This window comes from Pan troglodytes, chromosome 17, assembly GCF_028858775.2.
Source record: "Pan troglodytes isolate AG18354 chromosome 17, NHGRI_mPanTro3-v2.0_pri, whole genome shotgun sequence".
In the NCBI taxonomy this organism is placed as follows: Eukaryota; Metazoa; Chordata; class Mammalia; order Primates; family Hominidae; genus Pan; species Pan troglodytes.
In genome coordinates, this window is record NC_072415.2 from 20,570,477 (window position 1) to 20,593,863 (window position 23,387).

The following is a 23,387-nucleotide window of genomic DNA, read 5'->3' on the forward strand; positions in this document are numbered from 1 at the left end:
CTAAAATCCAGGTTTTTAACAAGCATTTATCCTACACTTTTTGCCATAGTGCTGTACTAGATACTAGGCATGCTTTGGAGAATCAAACAGACACAGCCTCCACGCATAGAGGTGCATAATTCAGCGGGAAGACAGACAAGAAATAGAGCTAACAACTCAGACTTTTTTTTTTTTTTTGAGACGGAGTCTCACTCTGTCGCCAGGCTGGAGTGCAGTGGCGTGATCTCAGCTCACTGCAACCTCCGCTTCCTGGGTTCAAGCAATTCTCCTGCCTCAGCCTCCCAAGTAGCTGGGACTACAGGCGAGCACCACCACGCCCGGCTAATTTTTGTACTTTTAGTAGAGATGGGGTTTCACCATGTTGGCCAGAATGGTCTCTAACTCTTGACCTCATGATCCGCCCGCCTTGGCCTCCCAAAGTGCTGGGATTACAGGTGTGAGCCACCGTGCCCGGCCACAACTTAGACTTTTTAATGTGCTGTGTACGAGTTCATTTACCACTCACAACAACTCTACGAAGATGTTCCTCTCATTGTCTGGGGGATGGGGCTGGCTGCAGAGCCCAGGCAGCCTGCTACAGGGTAATTGCTTGAGCACAATGAGGGCGGCCCCATAATTATGACAGTGCCACCAAGGCCAGGGCAGGAAGCCAGGCACTCACTCGTTGTCTCTGCACCTCAACTACCAATATTTTTATTTTTGCCTATTTGTTTAGTTGTCGCCACACATGCCCTTCTGATGTTTACATAGTAGCAAAAATTGTATACACATAATGGACTGTATTATCCATAGCCTGCTCACCAAAGCCCCACTGGATATCTGTGACAGGCCCTACTAATCCCCACAAACTAATCCTAAAATAGCCAAAGCCTTATTAGTATGGCCTTCCAAGAGTACTCACTGGATGGATGACTCACCCCAGCTTCAGACTCAGCCCTCAGTATCATAAGATGAACAGTCTTCTCTCTCCTGAACTTGAGGTTTGGTCTCTGAAGCCCCCTGGGGCCAGATGAACTGGAGGCTTATGGGATGGGGTCGGGGGGTGGGGAGAGTACATCTCAGTGGTTGAAAATGAGTAATGTCAGTTTAAATTACTTTTACCAACGCTGCTGTCCGTCGGAAACATCGGCAGTTCTCTTGCTGGTCCCTCTTTCCCCTGAGCTGGAAGGTGGAGGCCTCTGCAGAGTCTGGTTTCTCCATCAGTTCAACTTCTGTCTTGAAACTGCCTCTCAAAAATTCTGCCAGTAGTACCATACTCACTCATTATGCTTTTTTGCTATGGATTTATTCTGCTCTTATAAACCTCACTTATTGCCATGGAATTTGGGCTGGAAGGAAAGGCAAACATATGCTCAAGCTTCACCTTGAACTTGAGCTCCTTGCGGATTTAAAAATTTTGTGCCATCACCTTTTCAGTTGCCACTGCTTCCTTCCATCACATCTTTTTTTTTTTTTTTTGAGACAGAATGTCTCACACTGTCGCCCATGCTTGAGTGCAATGGCACGATCTGGCTCACTGCAACCTCTGCCCCCCAGGTTCAAACAATTCTCCTACCTTAGCCTCCCAAGTAGCTGGGATTATAGGTGCCCGCCACCATGCCCAGCTAATTTTTTGTATTTTTAATAGAGACAGGATTTCACCATGTTGGCCAGGCTGGTCTCGAACTCCTGACCTCAGGTGATCCGCCTGCCTTGGCTTCTTCCCAAAGTGCTGGGATTACAGACATGAGCCACCGTGCCCTGCTCCATCTCATCTTATATTTCAGCCTTTATCACTGTCTTCATGAAGTTCATGCTTCATTGAGATTTATTGAGAACATAATCTAATGTTTTTGAAAACTTTCTTGTATTTCTTGTGGTAAGGTGCTTCTTTTTTATTTATTTATTTATTTATTTATTTATTTATTTATTTATTTATTTATTTATTTTGAGTCAGGGTCTTGCTATGTTAACCAGGCTGGTCTTGAACTCCTGGACTCAAGCTATCCTCTCACTTCGGCCTCCCGAAGTGCTGGGATTACAGGTGTGAGCCACCGCACCCAGCTGATGCTTCTTCTGAATAGGACTTGACTTTTCCTGTGGCTAGAAGTGTTTCATTGGCTTTGTTTCTTTTCCGTCTTGATTGAGGCAAGATCTATCCAGATGCTCACAGATGGGACAGGTGACTTCCTCGCGTGCTAATGAATAGCCTAGTTTCCAGTGCTATTAGGGGGTTTCCTTTTCTTTGTAAAATTTTATAAATAATTTGTTAGGCAGTTGGGAGAGTAAATGAGATATATGCTTAAACACAGAATGATCAAAAGACCAGTCAACACAGATGACTAGACTCTCAAATGTCCTCAGTGAATCTTCTGCTGTGAAAGTCACAATCTTTAGAACTGATTTGGGGTTTTAATTTTGCATTCTGTTCTTTATTTCTGGCCCCACTGGCTTGTCCCTTAGGCATCTATTGTAGGTTTACTTGCCCCTTTTTTCTCGACAAAATGTTAAAATATTTTTGAGAGTCTCCTTAAGATGATATGATTTCCATGAGAGTTTATTTCTAGGAAGATTGTGAACGTGGCTCACAAACCTTGCTTCCAGCTAAAAGACAGGGTTTTTTAAGGTGAAAATAATCAATATTCCCAACTCTTAAGACACACCAAAAATTCTTGGAGGAAAAATAGAGAATAATTTAAACCAGAGTGAATGAAGCTAATACTGATTGAAATCCAGAAAATGGGAACTCCAGCATTTTCTGTGGTCATGGTAAAATGCATTTTAACAGTCTGAATCCAGCCTTGATTGTCATCTAAGGGCAATGGAAGTAGTATTTCCAGCTCTGATCCACTGTATAGAAATGCAGACGACAAATGCATGTTGGAATTGGATGGTGGTGTGGTCCTTATGGAAAACATAGCTTGATTCACATGATTATTCGAATTCAATAGTTTTTCACAAAATCACAGAACTTTATTCTCTCACTTTACAGATCAACAGACTGAGGCCAACAAAGGTGAAGACACTTGCCTAAATAACACAGCTTATTTGCAGAAGAGCTAACAAGCGTTGAGTCGATACTATTTTAGCTATATTGTGTGACTTTTTGTACCAGAGAACTTGCAAAAATCATCAGGGCCAGATGGCCTGCAAGATATTGGATCATTAGGACATAAAAATTAGGTAAAATCAAGGTAAGCAGACATTTTCATCAAATTAACTTTTAATAAAAAATTAAAGGACTTTTAAGGTTAAGGAGAAATAAATATTCTCAATAGATTTTCAGAAAAATACAAGCTAAAATGTTGATTTAAGTAACTATTAAGTATTTGATGCTTTAAATTTTTCTGAAAAGAGATCAGGCTTTTATGGCCTAAATTCTTTGTTCAGAACAAATTAATCCGTGTAGTTGGGCTAAACACTTTACCTCTTGGTTATCAGCTTGATCTTTTGTAAAATGAGTGCTGAAGAGATGAGTAGTTTTCCACAGCCGTGTTTTGCCATTCTACAAAACTTTATTGTTGACCATTGTTATGGGTCGAAATGGGTTCCCCTCCCCTCAAAATTCATACATTTCATTCTGAGTCAGTAGCTCAGAATGAAAGAGGTAATTATGTTAAAAGGAGGCCATTAGAGTGGATCATAATCTGCTATCACTGGTGTCCTTATAAGGGGAGGGATTAAGTATCAGAAAATGCGAAAAAGAAAGACCACATGAGGGTAAGCAAGAAGACAGCCATCTAAAGCCAAGGAAAGAGGCCTCAGAAGAAACCAACCCTGCTGGAACCTTGATCTTGAACTTCTGGCTTCCAGAATGGTAGGAAAACAAAAATCTGTTGTTTAAGCACCTGGTGTGCAGCACATTGTTATGGCAGCCCTAGGAAACCAAAACAACTGTAAACTGAAAACAGCTATCATTTATTGTGTGCTGACTAGGTAAGACTGTACACATATTTAATCCTCTCACCATCTTCATGAAGTAGGTGCCATTACACACTCACTTCTCATATTAGGAGAGGGAGGTTTATCAGAATTCATCAGAACTCGGCTCAGCGCGGTGGCTCACGCCTGTAATCCCAGCACTTCGAGAGGCCAAGGCAGGCAGAACACCTGAGTTCGAGACCAGCCTGGCCAACGTGGTGAAACCCCGTCTCTACTAAAAATACAAAAAAAGTACCCAGGTGTGGTGGCAGGCAGAGGTTGCAGAGAGCGAGATCGTGCCATTGCACTCCAGCCTGAGCAACAAGAACAAAACTCCATCTCAAAAAAAAAAAAAAAAAAAGAATGAAAACCACCACTATTCATACATTCCCTATTGATTCAAAAACACTAAACATTCTAAAATATAAAAATGATTAGTCTGGTAGATGATAAGCTAATTGGTATCTTAAGCATAGCCCTGACATTCTGTTGTTGGTTTGTTGATTATAATATGAAAGTAGAATTAATATGAGGCTATTCAATCACTTCTCAGGTACCTGGTTTGACATAGTGAATCTATAATTACATACATTTATTATCAAAATATCTGTATAGAAAATGTATTGAACTGTTTCTGAGTGGGCTGGTGAATATGATTGGCAGATGATCTAGTATAAGAAATAGACTTAAACAAATTGGCAAGGCCAGATTGACATGCACACATTAGTTTGGTCATTGCCAACACTGTGCAGCATCCATCCCTCACAAATGCTTTCACGCTTAACTAAAGTTCTTGTATAATCTGTACAAGTGTATATTTTATTAAGGGCAATACATGACATAAAAATGTAACACTTCTTTTTAAAAAGAGAATAAGAATGCATTTATTACTTAATGTTGAATAAAGTTTGTTTACTTGGAAAGAAGATTTTTCAAAAGATTATTAGTTTATAGTCTTAAATGGACAATTCTTTAATATTTGGCTAAATATTCTTGGAAGAATGAATTGCAAAACTCACATAGATGTGTCTTTTACTTAAGCTGAATCTTCAAGGAATGATGACTTGTCTTCAATTTTGGAGTTAAACTCACATATTTAAGAAAGTTAAAATGTTTTGAAATGCACAAAAAAAGTTCACTATGAGATGTCTCTTTGATTTTTCAAATTGCCGATATCACTGCACTTCAACAAAAATACTTTTTCTATGCCTGTAATTCCAGCACTCTGGGTGGCCGAAGCAGGTGAATCACTTGAGGTCAGGAGTTCGGGACCAGCCTAGCCAATATAGTGAAACCCTGTCTCTACTAAAAATACAAAAATTAGCCAGGCATGGTGGTGCGTGCCTGTAGTCCCAGCTATTCAGGAGGCTGAGGTGGAAGGATTGCTTGAACCCGGGAGGTGGAGGTTTGCAGTGAGCTGAGATCACGCCATTGTACTCCAGCCTGGGCAACACAGCGAGACTCCATCACAAAAAAAAAAAGGCAGCACAAATAATTTTCTGAATGCTTCAAAGTAATTTTTAAATTACTATTTCATAAGAAGGGCTCTGATTTGAAAATATGAAAATTATGAATCCATTCACAGATCATAAAACAATCATTGGAAAAACATTGAAGAAAAATAATTTAAGAATTATCACTAGAGGTAGTACTACAGTTAATTTTTAATTTAATTACAGTAATGCAGTTTTTTTTGAATGTCAAATCCAAGAAATTTTTTGTTACCTAACGAGGCAGTACATGCTATAGTCACATACTTAGCTAGAAAAATGTATGAGAAAGAATGAACATTATCATTTATTACACTCTCCTAACGATGTTCACTATTAAACATTTTTGCAACTTTAAATATACATACAAATGTGTATTTACTTTTATTTTGCTGATAAAATAAAATGTTTTCACTTTCTTCTATTTTTGAAATTGTTTTATATATATATACCTGTATATAAAAGTGTTTATTTTCTTCTTTTTGAAGCTTATTATGACAATCCAATATGTGAAAGTCTACAGCAGAGAATTTAGAAATTTTAACTGTTTGTAACTGAATTTGTGCTAAGAGACACCATGCTAAAACTAAGGGGTTTTCATCACTAATATTTTATAACAGGTCCAAGAGTCAAATACAGCTAAATGTAAATTTTGTGCACTTGAGTTAGCCTAAGATACAGCAGAAACTAATCAGCTGGAAATGGTTTTTAGTATGACATAAATCAATTTTTATACAGCACTATTAAAAATTTCATTTTAAAATACTGATAATAGAAAAACCTCAATGTGATTACTGAAAAGTTAAGAGTAAATATTTTAAAAAGCATATCACTGGAAATTGTTCAAATCAATTTTATGTGCTTTACTCTTACAAATTTACTACCAGTAAAACAATGTCTTCTCTTGTCTTAATTACTGATTAACAGAGTTAGAAATTATGTTATCACACTTATTTCTTCAAAGAAAGAGAGTAGACAGAATAAACAGCAAAATGATGCTACACAGTTTCCTACAGTGAGGTGGGGAGAAAATTACCTTCTGGAACACAATGATTAAAGATGTTAACATCCCCCTACTTTTTTTTTTTTTTTGATACATACGATTCAAGCTTATGTAAAGTGGACTGACTTCTCCTCATTTCCTTATCTACAGAACGTCGGTGCTCACCCAGTATGAGGATCATACGAATTGGTGGTTGGAAAAGCATTGAAATGTCACTGACTTTGACTGTCAGATGTGTGCGGTCAGGCAGGCATGTGTTTCTCGGATGCTCATTGTAGCTCTTGCTTATCCATTTTTATTACCTGATCCAGGTGGGTGTGTAATGCTACAGGTAATGAACCCAGTGAACTCAAGATCTGCCTCCTCCAAGTGTGGTCAAATTCAATAATTTAGGATTAAGACAATTATTTATAATTAAAATCCCGAAGTAAATATTTACTAAGCACCTCCTAAATTCAGAACTGACACCTGTTGTTCGGGTGGACAGTCAGGGTCTTCGAAGCAATTCACACACCACATTCCATGTTCTTCAGTGACTCACAAGGAAGTTGGCATTATTGTGTGTGGAACAGCAGCAGAGCTTACTAACATTCTCAGCTACAAAACAAAAAATAACGAACCAGAGACTTCAGCTCAGTTCTTGTGATTGGAGTTGTGTTTCCTCCAGAGCGATGAGCATGGTATAAGACGCCTCGCCCTGCACCCCATCACGGCTCTCCCCAGACAGCCCTGACAGAGGGTAGGTACAACAAACACACGTTGCTCAGTCGCTGCCGTCACCTCTCCAAGCTTCTGTTCCATTCTCCACTCTCACATTATCCACTGTCATGAAACAAAAGGAGAAAAAGAAGAGAAAAACTACGTTCAAAATTTTTATTGTTACCATGATCCTTACTGTTGTTATTATTATACTGGTTTATTTTAGAAGGAAAATAATTTGGGTTTAGAGGTGCTTAGAGGTGGATTGCGGAAATTTATAGTGTAGTCGTGGGACTATAAGGATGAAGGAACCATTGCCCTTAAAAAAATTAGGAACTTGGTTGGTTCGTTACAGTATTCATTGATATGAAAACATCCAGAAACTTACAGTCAGCAAGGGTGTATGTGAGTCACAGCTAACATAATACTCATGTGAGTTGTGGTCAGAGACTAGCATCCCACGGGCCCTGGAACCAGACACACCTGGGTTTGATTCCTGACCACAGCTTATCACTATCCGCTCTTTGGCAGATGGCTTAACCAAGCTAACCTCTATTTTTCAGATCTGTGGAATGGGGATAATAATAGGACCTATCTGACAGGGTGGTTGGGATCATTGACTGAAATAACACATGAAAGAGCTTAGCACAGTGCCTAGCAGGCAGTAAGTACTCAGGAAATGTCAGCTGCTGTCAAACTTTCTAGGAACAGAAAAGCGGAGCTGTATCTAATATAGCTTAAACTGGTATGCTCTGCAGGACAGGGAGGAGTCTCATTTTGCATCAAGAGCTTTCCATGGGTCATCTTATTTCACCCTGCACGATGCTGTGTGGTCTCATCACCACTGAACACACAAGACCCTGAGACTCTGAGAGGTAGACACTGCACTCTACAGCTGCGATTCACACCTGGATCTGCTGGCTCAAGGTCTGCACTCTTTCCACTGCACCACAGTAACCCACATGAATCAGCAATGAAAAGGCAAGACGGAGTAAGGTGAGGCCAATGGCGATGGGGAGCGCAATGGGATTTCGAGAAGGGGGCTCGTGTGAGCTGGGGCAGTCAGGAAGGGGGCCTGGCCCTCAGCTGAGTGGAAAAGGGCAAAAGGATTTGTTTAGACTAAGGGGAAGGGTGCACATTCGGGAAAGGTCAATTCCACCCCCTCAACCTTAGTCAAGACAGGATTTTATGCTCACCAGAGGCCAAGTCCTTCTTTGTCAGTTGATGTACCAACAGTCCTGGCTGTGGGCTTGCTGCACAGTTCTCATCAGGACCAGAAAGGGGGCCCAGGTCAGCCTGTCCCTCTGGGGCCATCCATCACAGCTGCTTCTTACCCAGACTGGGGAAGCCCGGGACAACCTCTGAGTCCTGGCACCTGCAGCCAGGCTGTGACAGCATTTATCAGAGGGCTAGGGGCAGCCTTGTCCCTGCAGCTCTTGTATGCCTGCTGGGGAGGGCAGGACTGGCGGTAGAGAAGATGGGATCCAGCTGGGGTCTGCTGGCCTCAAAATGGTCTCAAGTAGTGAATGCAGGGGCTCCCACAGGACTAGAGCTTTGCATTTCTGGTTCTTCATCCAGTTCTGAAGCTTAGACATAGTGGATATAAAAATAATCTGGGGAGCTTGCTCACAATGCAGGTATTCCTGGCCTCACCCCAACTATTTTAATTTCAGGTAATTTGGGTGGGGTTCAGGAATCTTCATTTAAGAAAAATACCTCCGGTGACAGACAGATGGCCATCAACCACAATTTGAGAAAAAAAAAGCCTCAAGTTCATGCTATTGAGCTCAACCTTTGGGAAAAAATTCTTCTATCCTGTGTGAAAGAAAATGGTGTTTTTCTAAGTCCCAAGAAAACATCCTAAAGGGATGCAAGGAAGGATTCGATGGGCATTCCTTCCAAGGCGTGAAAGGAGAGCGGATGGCTGTGTCTTGTACTCAGCTGCCCTCCACAGAGCCTGTGGCAGACCCGGGAATGTCCATGTGTCTCAGAGCTGAAGTGAGGTGCATAGGCCAAGTTCAAACCAGTGCCGCCTCCTTGCAGGGTGGTCAGAAAACACATGGACATTTGTCAAGAACTCTGGAGTAGCCCATGTCTGTGGTTACACAATGAAACATTCTTCCCCAGCAGCAACCCCCAGAAGGCTTCCAATATTTCGCGCCCACACACTGAACATGAAATAGTGATTCATGGTAAGAGGATGTGCATAGAAAAAGCTTAGAAGTGACCCCTTCTTATTTTGCAAATAACAAAAGGAAACACTCCTTTAGATCCCGTGTAATTCAGAAGCTGATTGGGTGGCGTGTGGGCTTTCAGAGAGAATGAAGACAGACATCTGGCAAGGACTTTTCTTGGTCATAATGTCTTGCTTCTCATTCTGCTTCCGATGGCCTCCAAGAGGATGCAGTTATGGGGAGAAATGGGAAGCAGGAGATCTGGGGTCAGGGGAATGTGGATCACAGGGGTGTGTCCAGATCCCTGGACCTGCCACGTTTGTGATCTCGGAAACATGATTCCATCTCTCCATGTTTGTATTTCTCCACGTATGATTAATGGTGCCTCTACTGACATGTGGGCGTGATGATCATAAGATGATCAAAAAATGGTTATTGAGGCCAAAACTCTCAGCATCGTCGTGGACGCTTACACTGCACATCTGATCCATCGCAATACCTGCAGCTCTACCTGCCTTCTTGCGTCTCACCATTCCTCACCCTTGCCGCACTGCCACCCTGGCCAGAGGCTATCACTTCCCACCGGGGCTGTTGCAATGGCTTCCAAACTGGTCTCAAAGCTCCTCCCCTGGCACTTCAACCCAGATTCTTCCCCATCCAGTCAGAGCATGGCGCTCCTCTGCTGTCGCTCTACTCTGCCTTGCTTCTGCCCTCGGACTTGGTAGAATCTGCCTTACCTACAGAGCTATAAGGTCTTGCAAGTTTGATCTGCCTACATCCTCACCCATAGACAACTGCCCTCCTCTCCTCCCACTTCCCCTCTTGCTTGCTTCTCTCAGCTCCCTGGCCTCCCTGCTAACCTTGGAAGGGCCAGACAAAGTTCTAGCTCAGCCCATTTGCACTTCCTGTCCCTTCTGCCTATGTCACTTTTTCTTTCTGATATCAAGCATAGCTTATTCTCTCACCTTCTCAGTAAGCAATTTCCTGCCACCCTATTTAAAATTGTACACCACCCTTTACTCCATACCTCTTTCCTGCATTTTTCTTTTGAACATAGCAGTTATCACCATCTATCATACTGTAAATATGACATGTCCATCTTGTTAGTTGCCTGTTACCTATCACATGATGACAAACCTGGCACATATTTGTTGAAGGAACAAATAAACTATAATGATCAATTCAATTCAAGTTGGCTAACTCATCAGCAAACATCTGTGGAATCCTTTAAGTGAGACGGATTTTGGAGAAGTGATTATTGTAAGTTGTTATGTTTTGGGTATGTTAGGACTATCACTACTTTCTTATTCTTTCCTCGTTTATTAGCAGAGCCAGGTAGGTGCAATTGCTACAAAGTGATTTGATGTGGCCTTTCTTACTTTTTTTAACCTGTTGCCATTAGACCTTCTATATTATTCAGCAGTTACTAGGTTATCCTGCAATAACAAATGCACTTTGAAATTCCCAAAACATACACTTAGATTTATTTCTCACCCATGCTACATGTCCAACTTGGGGCAAGGAGTTTTCTGCTCCACGTCGGCACTCTGGGATCCAGGCTGACAGGGACTCCATCAAGAACATCTTTGACTGAAGAAAGGAAAGAGAGTGCAGACTCAGGTGGAGCAAAGGTGTCCAGATTTGACCAATTAAACGGCAGCCCAAGAGACCTGTGTCACTTCTAGGCTGAGGAAGAAAGTAAACCCCCGTGCAAGGACCTTGTAAAGTGCAGTTTCCCACACGCCCAGAAAAAGAAAAGGAGAAGCAACACTGCTGAGCCCTAGTATTACCCAGCATTCTTCGGGTGTAGAAATTGTTTAGTGCTGCAGCTAGAATTCAGAAGAAAAAAACACTGTCTGATCCATTCATGGCCCCAAAGTCAAATATTATGGGAAAAAATATTAAAAAGAAATTGAGCAAAGATTAAAAATTATAACGGACAAAACTCCAATATCCTTATTGAGTCTAAAATGGTATTTTTCATGTATTCCTTTGTGGTCACTTTAAACCAAACTTAGAATATTTTAAGATATTTTTGTTCTTCATCATCTATTTAGCTTTACTGAGTGTTCTTCTGCTTCTGTAAAATGCCAGCTTCAAGAATGGTCCGCACTTATGTAGGAAATGGGCGAGGGCAGGGGGAACTGTGTTAGAATGCTCCAGGCTCTGTGGGAGGGATAAGGGATAAGGAGCACTCACATGCTGTGAACAATTCAAGCTGCACCGAGACTCTGAGGAGGTGATGTCACTACTTGCTCAATGGCCCCAAAGAAGAAGGTTGTGCCAGGATTAAAAATTGGGTGTTGAACTCCGAGAGCTCTGTCCCTTCCAGCATAACCCACTAGTACAGAACGCTGACTTTCAAAAGCTGGTGAGGCTCAGCCACTCCAGGGAATCAGAGCTCTAACATCAGAGTGGCTGAGCTGGGAGATACCCAAAAAGGACCATCTCAGTCAAATCCTTGTTTTATAGATAGTATTATTAATAATGTTTTCAAGTGCAGATTGGAGCTGGATATTTTTATATACATTAGCAGGGGTGCTTCCAGGTTATAGGTAGATTTAAAATTGTTCTGATTGGCAACTGGCTGAAAGAGTTATTATCAATAGAAAGGAATGTCTGAGCTGCCATAAGAGGTTTCAGAAACCAAAGTTTTATCATGCAGATGAAGCCTCCAGGTAGCAGGCTTCAGAGAGAATAGACTGTAAATGCTTCTTATCAGAGTTAAGATCTGTGTTGATCTTAATGCTGGTCAGCTTGTCTTGAAATCAAAAAGGGAGGAGGGCATAATGAGGCTTGTCTAACACCCTCTTCCTGTCATGACCTGAGCCAGTTTCTCAGGTTAATGTTGGAATGCCCTGGCCAAGAGGAGGGATCCATTCAGAGGATTTGGCAGAGGAACTCAGAATTTTATTTTTGGTTTACAAGGTGCCATTGCACTCCAGCCTGGGCGACAGAGCGAGACTCGTCTCAAAAAAAAAAAAAAAAAAAAAAAAAAAAGAGATAACTTCTCTCTTAGCAATTTAACCCTTAGAAATAAATTCTCTCCCAATGAACTAGGACAGAATTCTCTGTTACCATTTAAATTATTTTCTGCTTCTGGATATACATTTCTTTCTCAGTGGGCAGATACTGTTGCCATACACTTCTCTGTTTCCCTGCCTCCTGTGGAGGAGTCACATTTTGTTTCAGCGCTCAATTTACAAAAGAGAGATACCCGTTCTAGTTCTGGGTTACTCTTTTTTTTTTTTTCTTCTCACTGTCCCCCAGGCTGGAGTGCAATGGCGTGATCTTGGCTCACTGCAACCTCTGCCTCCCAGGTTCAAGCAATTCTCCTGCCTCAGCCTCCCAAGTAGCTGGGATGATTACAGGCCTCTACCACCACGCCTAGCTAATTTTTGTATTTTTAGTAGAGAGGGGGTTTTGCCATGTTGGCCAGGCTGGTCTCGAACTCCTGACCTTGTGATCCGCCCACCTCGGCCTCCCAAAGTGCTGGGTTTACAGGCGTAAGCCACTGCGCCTGACCTCTTGGTTACTCTTGACCTTTAAATGATGTTGTCTAGTGATTTCTTCTGCAGAATGACAATTTCCTTTTCCACTCTTGAGTGATGCTGTACTCTATGATCATTTGTTCTCCCTACTGGCATTTTCTCTGCTGCTTCTCTCTCTCTTTATGGAGGTCCCAGTGATACTGTTGCTTCTTTGAAAACCCTCTTTTTTTTTCTCTGCAAACTTCTAAGATTTTGTCTTTGGCCACCAGCAGGTTTCCTGTTATGGTTCCGGTCATAGTTCTCCTTTTTGTTTGCTCATATTTTTTTGTGAAGCCCACAGGAACTAAGATGTGCTAAGTGCATTTGACCATTATTACCTGAAATTTCAATCATAGGGAACAAGTGTCTTCTCCATGACTTGTCTCTATGGGAATGAGGGAACCCATTGCTGTGAATTTCACAGGGTTGTGAGAATGACTGCTCTCCCATCTCCCTCAGAGCGGAGATGGATGAAGGGGTTGATAGGCACAGGCTGGCTTCAAAGGCAGCAGGAGAGGCCCCGGTTCTCTGACTCCTGACTGCACTCCCTGCCCTCTCTGGGCTCCTGTTCTTCTGACAAAAAGAGCAGAGTGTCAGACTGGACTCGTCCACCTGCATGCATACCTTAGCATGTACTGAGGTTCCAGGCTCAAACTCTTCCCCAGGTGACTGCATGGGAGAGGAGGGGGCTGAAGTCACAGACTGGGAGTTCACTCCTGGTGTGTAGGGAGCAGACTGCACACAGCTGAAAAGAAGTCATGAGTGCAGGCAGGGCCCAGGAGTGGGGAACAGAATGTATTTTCCTGTCACTCTACTTCACCAGAGCCAAGGAGGGAAAAAAAAACGAGGAGGAGGTGAGGGAAGATGCGCGGCCATATGTTTCAAGGGGGCGGGAGAACTGACCCCTCAGTGCACACGGAGAATGTCTGACCCTCACAGAGGCCACCTGCACTGGAGCTTGGGTGGCAACAGTCAGGGAGGGCCACCTTTAGGACTCTGAGAGCAGGACACCAGAAAAAAAAAAAAAAAAGGAAAACATTTCATTTGAAAGACTGGTGTTTATTACCGAACAACACTGAAAAATCATGTCCTGGGACACATCAGAATTCCACTTTCTTTCCTCATGGCTTGGTCTTGTTTTTATTTTGACCTGGGGCAGTAGGGGAGGGGAGCCATAAGCTTTTCAGAACCAGGGCCTCTAGAAAGCCTTCCTCCAGTCCTGGCGACAGCTGCTGCCAACAGCAAGTGCTGCTTTGAGTCTGCATTTCCAAAGCCCCTCTTGGCTGTCCCCATGGTTGGCATTTGCAGGAACACAAGTGCCCCTCCCAGCTCCTCAGCAGAATCAACCCCAGCTCACCCACAACACAGCCAGGAGGAGGCACAGGGCCTAAAGGCCTCCACAGCCACACGGAGGTGCATCTTGGCCCTTAGCGCTGGGATATGCAAAGCGGGGTCCGCAAGGGGTGTGCCTATGGGGACCCAGAAAGATCCACCCACAGGCTTGTTTCACAGGAGAGGGGTGTCTCATAAAAACTACACACCCATCCTAATTGCAACCAATTCTGTTCATTGAAAGTCAGTAAAAGGAGGATATCATAAAAAAGGATACATGTGTACTGTAAATATTTCTTTTACCAAAAACACATGTTTGTGCGTTCACTCGCCAGGATTTTGATGGAGTACTGAGGCCTTCTTTTGGCTATGAGTTGCTCACTGAAGTTCTGTGTCTCCTTGCATAAACCGCTCCTATGAATCATTTGTGATTTCCATTTTGATTTCTTTAAAGTGAAGTGTGAAAATAAAGCCATTTGAGAAATAATCAAAATTCCAAAACTTCTGGAGTTTTATGATACGGTTGTCTCACCTACACTTAATTCAACAGCAATATGCTGAAAGACTTGCCTGTTTGCAGCCTTTTCAAAGCATTCAACTTACGTTTGTTTGTTTTGTTTTGTTTTTTGTTTGTTTGGGTTTTATTTATTTATTTATTTATTTATTTATTTATTTATTTAATGGAGTTTCACTCTTGTTGCCCAGGCTGGAGTACAGGGGTGCGATCTCTGCTCGCTGAGACCTCTACCTACCAGGTTCAGATGATTCTCCTGCCTCAGCCGCCAAAGTAGCTAGGATTACAGGCACGTTCCACCATGCCTGGCTAATTTTGTATTCTCAGTAGAGACCAGGTTTCACCATGTTGGCCAGGCTGGTCTTGAACTCCTGCCCTCAGGTGATCCACCCGCCTTGACCTCCCAAAGTGCTAGGATTATAGGCATGAGCCACCACGCCTGGCCTGGACTTAGTTTTAAGAGAAACAATAAATATCCTTCTTTTTGTACTCATACTTCATTGGTTTCACACTATTTAATTAGATTATGTAATTGCAGTGACATGTGCAACTGGAATAAACAGGTTGGGAAAAAATATGTCCGATTTGTGGCAAGCATACATCTCTCTCCTGGGGGACACAGAAGAATGTGTGCACCCCAGAGAGCTGCTGCAGAGCTGATGATGTTCAGCTTGTGAGCATTCGTGACTGTCTTCCATGCAAGTACTGTTACTCGTAAACACAACACATGCATTTCTGTCGCACTGTCGGCTTTCATCAGTTTATGCTGCAGTGACATATAGCTCCAAAGCTTCATTGGCTTACAAGAACAAATATTTGCTTCTCCTCCACATCAGGCACCCTTCCCATTTGGCTGGAGCTCCATGTCTCCCACTCGTTGTTTCAGAATCCAGGTGAAAGGATCTGTCCCTATCTGGGGCATGCCAGTATCATGGTACAGGAAAATTAAAGGAGATGGCCCTCTGAAATTCCTATAGTTCAGCCTCTCAGAGCCATTGGAAACCTGAAATCTGAAGCTCCATCTACCACAGACTCTTCAAGAGCTGAGCCTAGGAACAGTACATACCATGCGTTCACTAAAAGCTTGTTAAATGAGTGAATGAGTTTGCCCACCTTCATCTTAGAGACAGTCCCAGCACTGGAGGGAAGCCACAGAGCTCTTCTTGGAATGAGAGAGAGGACTCTAGGGGACATGTCAGTAAAATGTTGTGGCTCAGGTCACATTCTTGGGAAGAGCATCATCACGGGGCTGAGTTCTGGATGCCAGAGGATATTGGTAGCCCACACTGGACCGGATCCTAGAAGAAGCAGACCTTGGGAAGAGCTGGAGAGACAGGGAGGGCTCCAGGGGAAATCTATGATGAACAATTGATGGTCAGCATGGCTTCCCATGGTCTGGGACCAAGCCCCTGAGCCCACAAACAGAGCTTGGGGATAAAGTAGACAGACGAAGGCAGCAGGTCAAGAATACTCACCACCCTGGGGAATGTGTGTTAATCTAGTCTTATTATTTGAACAGGAAACAAAAAACTGATCAAATACTTCTGGGAACTCCTTCTGCAGGCTTGACTTTCTTAGCCATCAGGCACACTCAGGGTCCACAGCAAAACTCCAGCTGCTTCCTTAGGAGTAAATAATCTGATGTATAGAAAGTTCTTGACAAATATGTGTTCCTCATCTTTCGTTGCAGCTTCAAGCACTGATGACCATCTGTTTTAGCCCAAGTTGCCTATGAAACAGAGCGTTATGCAGAAGCTGAAGTACTAATGCCTTATTAGAGGATGCAAGCCCAGGGAAGCAAGAGTGAGAGGTAAAGAAAGAGATAAAGGAGGAACAACCAATGGACAGGGGTGCATTACCAAGATGGCCACTACTTCATTACAAAAAGAACTGATAGATCCATCCTGTGGCATGGCTCAGAGAGGCTACAGGAAACATGGCATCTCAGAGCATCATTTAGGAAAGGAAGGGTGAGCAGATTATCTGTGGAACTCCCCCTGGCTCCTGGTGTTATTTTGGACCCTGGCAGCATCCAGGAAATCCAACACCTCCATATCGTTGGCCACTGGGGAAGGTCTGGTTATGGTCAGCAGATCTGGTTTGGAGCATAAACTGAGTATGGTATTTATCCATAGTAAAATCCCTGTTTAGTGGGTCCCTTTATAGTATGCAGGATGGTACCTAGATCAAGTGGTTGTTATGAGGATTAAGTGAAATCATGAACACAACATCCTTAGCAAAAACCCAAGGACATGGTGAGTGTTCAGTACATGTAGCTGCATTGAACCCCAAGGCACAAGAGCTGTCATCACCGTGTGTGTGTGTGTGTGTGTGTGTGTGTGTGTTGGCCTGTTTGTGCACATGCAGAGGATGGCAGTGATGAGAAAGAAAGTAGTCAACATCTCTTACTCAAAGTCTGACACAGTCCACTAAATTGATCATTCACCTAATTTTCAATATTTTCCGTGTTCTAAGGAAAGTCGTCTAATTGATTGTCTTTATAGTTTTTGAAGTGTAACATTGTATCCTTTCAGTCTGGACATAAAATCATCCCCATCCTAATTCTCTAGTCTCGATTCTAGGGCTATGGACTTGAGGAAGCCTTTCTAAGTACATGTGTTGAGACTGCCTGAGACCTGGCAAACTTCTTAAAGGAAATCCAATTTGCAAGGAAACCATTGCCCAACTGAAGTGAGACCGAACAAACATGATTTGATATTTCCATGAAGAAATTCATTAACGCTGCTTTTCATGATATGACCTTGCTGTGAACACCAAAATGAAGTTTGGTGAAAAGGTCTCTGGCAGGGAGCGTGAGGCTTCTCCTTAGATAGCCTGGAACAGGTATCACCCTGGTGAGGCCTGGTATAGCCGCAAGTGTGGAGCTGGCCCCTCATCAGTCACTCTTGAGAATCACCCAGTTCTGTGGGTAGAGAAGGGAGCTTTCCCTGTCCACTCATGATAGGAGAATCCACAGGCCCCCAGGTCCTGAAGGAGGAAAGTCCGCAGGAACTTCCCTGTGTCCTCAGCCCATCTTAGTCAGTTCCCTTTTGTCTCCAACCTCCAAAATGTACATTGCATTCATCCTCCCAACTCTTTATTTAAATAGTTCTACGAGGTTATAAATTGAAGAGTTCTTCAGAAACACAGCAGTGCACGCAGGCAGCATTCTGTTCCTAGGATTTGGTGTGTGAACTGTCCATTCCAACCCCTGTAGCACTTTAAGGCAGGAATGAGCCTTGGGGCTACATCCTCTAGAGGTTCACCCTTCCCTGGGTTGATTCCCCATAGATGAGAATCTTGCCTTTACAAGTCTATTAGGGGACACAATTCCATACAAAACAGTGCAGTCTAGGAGAAGGCAGCGAGCACAGCATGTGTCCTCACCCTTTTTAGACACTTGCATCCTAATGAACCCCTCTGGGCCTCAGTCTCATGCAACTGTTAAAAAATTGAGACAACGATAACTATAGTACCTCATGGGGTTGGGGATTAAATGAGCTGAAATTGATGAGCTCCTTATCAGTGTTTGTCACTAATCAGTCTTATGGCCCCAGGACTGAATGCAAGGACAGAGCTTATTGACACTGATTGTACCCATCTTCTACAAGGAGAAGTAGATACCATTTCTATATCTACTTACATACAACAAAGTATAAAGGCTACATAGTAGATTCATGTGTTAATCTCCAACTCCTCAGTGAGAAACTGTTGATCACCCTTAGCAATCATGGCCAAGAGAATCATTACGGATCCCATCTTTGTCTTCCAGGTCCTGGGGACTTTTTCTTCTTGTGTCTGTACCTCATCAGTTAATTCTGGCTCCATACAGAGTGCAAAAATATCTACTCGCTGCTCTAGGATCCCCTACTGTTAATCATAGAAAGCCAATCGCCGGGTATGAACTTGCAGAAAGCACAATCTTTAGGAACTGAGTGCTCCTTAATGCCTTTTCACAGAAGGAATTATTTCCCTCCAGTTGCCCCTGTGGTTTGTTTGCCATGGTGTCCTCACCTAAGCATTTGAGGAATAAAACAAAAGTGAATGAAAATGGTGGTTGTCTGATTGTTGTCATGGTTGCACGATACTGCAGCTTCCTAACTCTAGCCAGAGAGTTCTGTGTCCATTTTCTTGGTCTAATACGCACTCTACCAATTTGTGTACTCCATGTGCTATTAGAATGCAAAGGTCACTTGAAGCTCTAGCAGTCAAGGAACTGTCCCTCCTCCCCTCAATTACACAGCATGAGACCCTTCCTTTGTAATACTATAAAATCGATTCCCCCTTCAGTACATGTACCTAAGAGATTTTCTAATTGGTCCATTCATGTCCAATATCTACCTCAATGCTGTCCCTACACCAAAGGCTATATTGAAATATTTGTATTTTTCATAAAGCTCATTGTTTAAAAAAAAGTATTAAGAAAAAATAAGAGGGAATGTGATCTTGGAGCCACATCATTACTGTTATCAAATTATCTTCATCCTCTAGCCAGCAAATCAACAACAGAGCCCAAGTCTATGCATCTTGTGCCAATGACACAGGTCTCTATGCCACAGCAGAATATAAATTAGTTTTCAAAGTGGCAATCTGGTTATCTAACTATATCTAAACTCCTTCAAGTCAACAACCCCAGAAAATGATCTAAGCTCTTCAGTACTCTTGATGTTAGTGTGATTGATGCCTTATTTTTTTTATATAAACAGAAAAATGCAGCATCTATTAATATAAAACTTATTATGAGTCATCCAGGTTTAGAAGTTAGAGTTCAACCGCTTAGAGATATTTTTCAAATGCCATTGCATGAAAGTATTATCTTACCTTTTACTCCATTTTTAAAAGAGATATTCAGCCAAACACTCATACTCATATCCCCATACGCTTATAAGCAACTACCTGCTCAAAAGACTATGATTATGATTTTTAATAGGACTGCATTTCTTCCCAAATTTAGATAAAGTAATTTCTTATATGTCCAAGTAATTATTTAAAACATGAATTAAAATATAGAAAATGTTATACACATACCTATTAAAATTTGTTACTGTAGTAGGCGAACTCAAGAGGTCTGATATCACAATACCTAGGTTAAATCTTGGCTACATCACTGTTATTAACTAGAATTAAGTTTAGCTGCCTATAAGAAAGAGTCTCTGAAGAACAAAGGCAGAAACAAGATAGGAGTTTATTTTTCTTTCAGAGAGAAACCCAAAGGAAGGCAGTTTAAGGCTTCACAAAGTCATTAACAAGCCAGACCACTTGTCACTCTCCATGACACTCTCTAAGATCCGACCTTCATCCTGAAGGCTGAAGATGGCTGCTAGAGCCCCAGCTACATCCACATTCCAGGCAGCACAAAGGAGGAAACAGCAAAAAAGGCAAACACCTTCCCTTAGAAAGACTGCCTGGAAATACCACACAATACTTCCTCCCACAGGTCATTGCCCAAATCTTAGTCATGTGGCCACATTTAGCTGTGAGGGAGGCTGGGAATCACATAATTTTAGCAGGAAACAATATGATTTAATACTTTGGGCAGAACAGTAACTAAATAAGTAAGTAATCTCTACAAGTAAGATTATATGCTAAGATTTTAGGAAGATGTCTTTGATTACATGGACTCAACACTTTAACTACAGATTGATTTGGAAGAGATGATACTAGCTACAGTGAACTCTTGGAATCAGTGTGTATCCATGAGTGAACTTAATATGGAGCACGTTTTCTGGAAAGCAGTCAGCCTCTTCTGTCTCATCTCTCACTTTATGCTCCAGCCTCACTGGGCTGTTCTGATGTTTTTCAATTCACAGTAGAGTCTCATGCCTCTCCCTTTCTTCATTCACTTCTTCTTTTGAAGACGCACTTCTCCACTCCTAATTTCAAATCTACCTGCCCAAATTCATCTCTTTTTTTAAGATGCAGTTCAAATACTTCCATTTCTGTGAAGACTTTTTGGGCCATATCAATATAAATAAATCTCTCACTCTTTCACACTCAGATTTCATTATATCTAGTTTCATTTCTCATATCACAGTTTTGTGTACCTGTCTTCCTCTTTTATTAGGTTTTATACCCTGTGAGGGCAAATACTATCTTACTCATATTTGTGTCCTCAGGATCTGGTACAAAAGATTAGTACATTGAAGGTGGTCATTAAAAATGCACTGAATGGACTAGCACTACATGAATGACTTAGTTCATTTCATGTTGCTGTAAAACAATACCACAGGCTGGGTAATTTATAATAAAAAGAAATTTGTTTCCTATAGTTTGGAGGCTGAGAACTCCAAGGTAAAGGGACTGCATCTGGTGAGGGCCTTCTTGCTGTGTCATAACATGGCAGAAGTCACCCCAGGGAGAGAAGAGTACATGAGAGAAAGCCAAACTGGCTTTTATAACAGATCCCCTCTCGGGATAGCTAACCCATTCCCATGATAACCCATTAATCCATTAACTTATGAATAGAATAATCCATTCATAAGGGCAAAACCCTCATAACCTAATCTCCTCTTAAAGTTTCCACCTTGTCCCACTTCTTAATACCATCACAATAGCAATTAAATTCCAACGTTAATTTTGGAGGGAACATTCAAACCATAGCAATGAAATAATGAGGAAAGAGAGTGCATTTATTTACACAGCTAGGATAATTTTTTAATTTCATAAGATCAACTCTCAGATACTGCATATTGATACAACTCCCTGGCATGTAATTGCTACATTTCTACATATTGAATTTTGATGCAGTTAGGCATTACTTTCCTGCTCACAGTTAGTTTTAGTTAATGGATTATCTCATGTGAATAAATATGTCAACCAAAGAGGCAGCAGTGAAGGACAGCCTGAACTTCACAATCATATTTCCACTTCACCATCTCATTCACTAAGTTAGGCTTCTAGATTTCTACGGTGACAGGCCAGTGTAATAACTCTACCAGTCAAAGAAGCAGTTACTGTTTTACTTATATTGACCACAGGACTTGGAGAATCACAGACTCAGAAAAAAATGTCCCATTTAAATATAGAAAAGGGCAGTAAAGATTTGAAGCCTCAAAGGCTACTCAAATAAGAACAAAGAAATGTGTCCAGGTTTAATTTCTAGCACTAGGTATTCTGAAGGAAAACCTAAGAATCTGAGAAAGAAACCTAAGAAGGCAGACTAAAATAGGAATAAATATAGTAAAACAAATGCAAGATTTGTATACTCATTTGTACGTCATTGAAAGAAATTAAAGAAAACCTAAATAACTGGAAAGACATCTTTCCATGGATCTTTCCATGGATTGAAACAATATTGTTAAAATGGCAGTATTCATCAAAGGGATCCACAGATTCAACAACTCTCTATCAAAATACCAGCTGCTTTGTTTTTCTTTTGCAAAAATTGACAAATTGTAATTTTATAATACTAAAATTTACATGAAAACGTAAAGAAACCCAAATATTCAAGGTAATTTGATGGGAAAAAGGGGATAACAAACTTAGAAGATACATACTTCTTGATTTCAAAACTTAATCCAAAGCTACAGTAATCAAGACTTGTGATATTGGTATAATGATAGACATGTAGATCAATGGAGTAGACTTGAGAGTTCAGAAAGATATCCTTACATTTACAGTCAGTTCATTTTTGACAATTCCATTAAATGAGACGATTCAATGGAAAAAGAATAGTCTTTATAACAACTCATGCTGGGACAAGTGAATATTGACATGAAAAAAAAAATGAAATTGAACCCCCAGTTTACACCATGTATAAAAATTAACTCAAAATGGATTATAGGCCTAAATTTAAAAGCTAAAATATATAACTCTTAGAAGAAAACATAGGAGTAAATTTTAATGTGCTTCGATTAGTGCCAAATTGCAAAAGGGAATTGAAAAAGCAGTACTGTTGGGGGAGAGGGTTTGTGACAGAAAGGAGTCACCAACCCTCTAGGTATCAGTTATATGGGTGTTTTCGTGTGTGAAAACTAATCAGGTTGTACATTTATGAATTGGTCACTTTTCTTTGTTATCTCTCAAAAAGTTCACTTTAAAAAAACAAAGAAGGCATGCTACTACCTCAGATTTTTGCAGGACATTACTTTCTAGCAAGCAAATGGACATGTGAGTTTAATGTACCCAAGCTCAAGAGAAGCACTGGGCCACAGCCACTTGGGAAGATAAAGACTTTAAAGTACGAGTGGAGCAGAGGCTGCTAGGCAGGTAATCTTCAGGGACAGGAGATGGGAGGCAGTTCGAGGCCACAGCACCAGGCTTTGGGGCCTGAGAGCCCTGAGCCATCCAACTGGGGGCTGTACACGATCAGAACAAAGGACCAGAATCAGGCTTCCCATAGGTTCTCTGCAAAATTACAAGTGCCAAGAAGGCAGGACGTGAGTTTTGTTCACCATTGCATCTGTAGTGCCTGTTCACAGTGGCTGCATCATAAATGAATTTTCGTTCAATGTACTCCAAATTCACAACACAGGTACTTTCTCCTTTCCTGTACTTTCTCATGGAAGAGGGAAGTGTGCTGTTCATGACATATGCTCATTGTGTGCCCCATCTGTTCCCCGTGGTTCAGGGCAGGATGGAGGCGCTGGAAGGCATTCAGGGTTACTTTTCCCTCTTGTGTGGAAAAGTGACTTTGTGTGCCCAGCCAGATGTTGCTTATGCAACATGCTCGCACGATGTGAAATGGCAAGCCATGTGAAAGACACTAGACACAAAGGACATCAAACATTGCAAAATTAGTCCTTC

The 23,387-nt window shown here is 41.8% G+C and overlaps 1 long non-coding RNA gene across 2 annotated transcripts in view; it reads left to right on the plus strand.

Annotated features, from left to right (window-relative positions):
- The window catches only part of LOC107969433 (uncharacterized), a 60,784-nt gene extending 42,095 nt beyond the window's left edge, over nt 1-18,689 (plus strand). Inside the window, exons 3-7 of one of the 2 annotated variants that reach the window (XR_010151855.1) lie at nt 2,972-3,173; nt 6,544-7,132; nt 7,851-8,088; nt 16,333-16,452; nt 18,415-18,689. This is a non-coding gene — a long non-coding RNA (uncharacterized LOC107969433). The remainder of the gene's footprint in view (nt 1-2,971; nt 3,174-6,543; nt 7,133-7,850; nt 8,089-16,332; nt 16,453-18,414) is intronic. The other variant, XR_010151854.1, reaches the window with a different exon arrangement.
- Nucleotides 18,690-23,387: the final 4,698 nt, after the last annotated feature.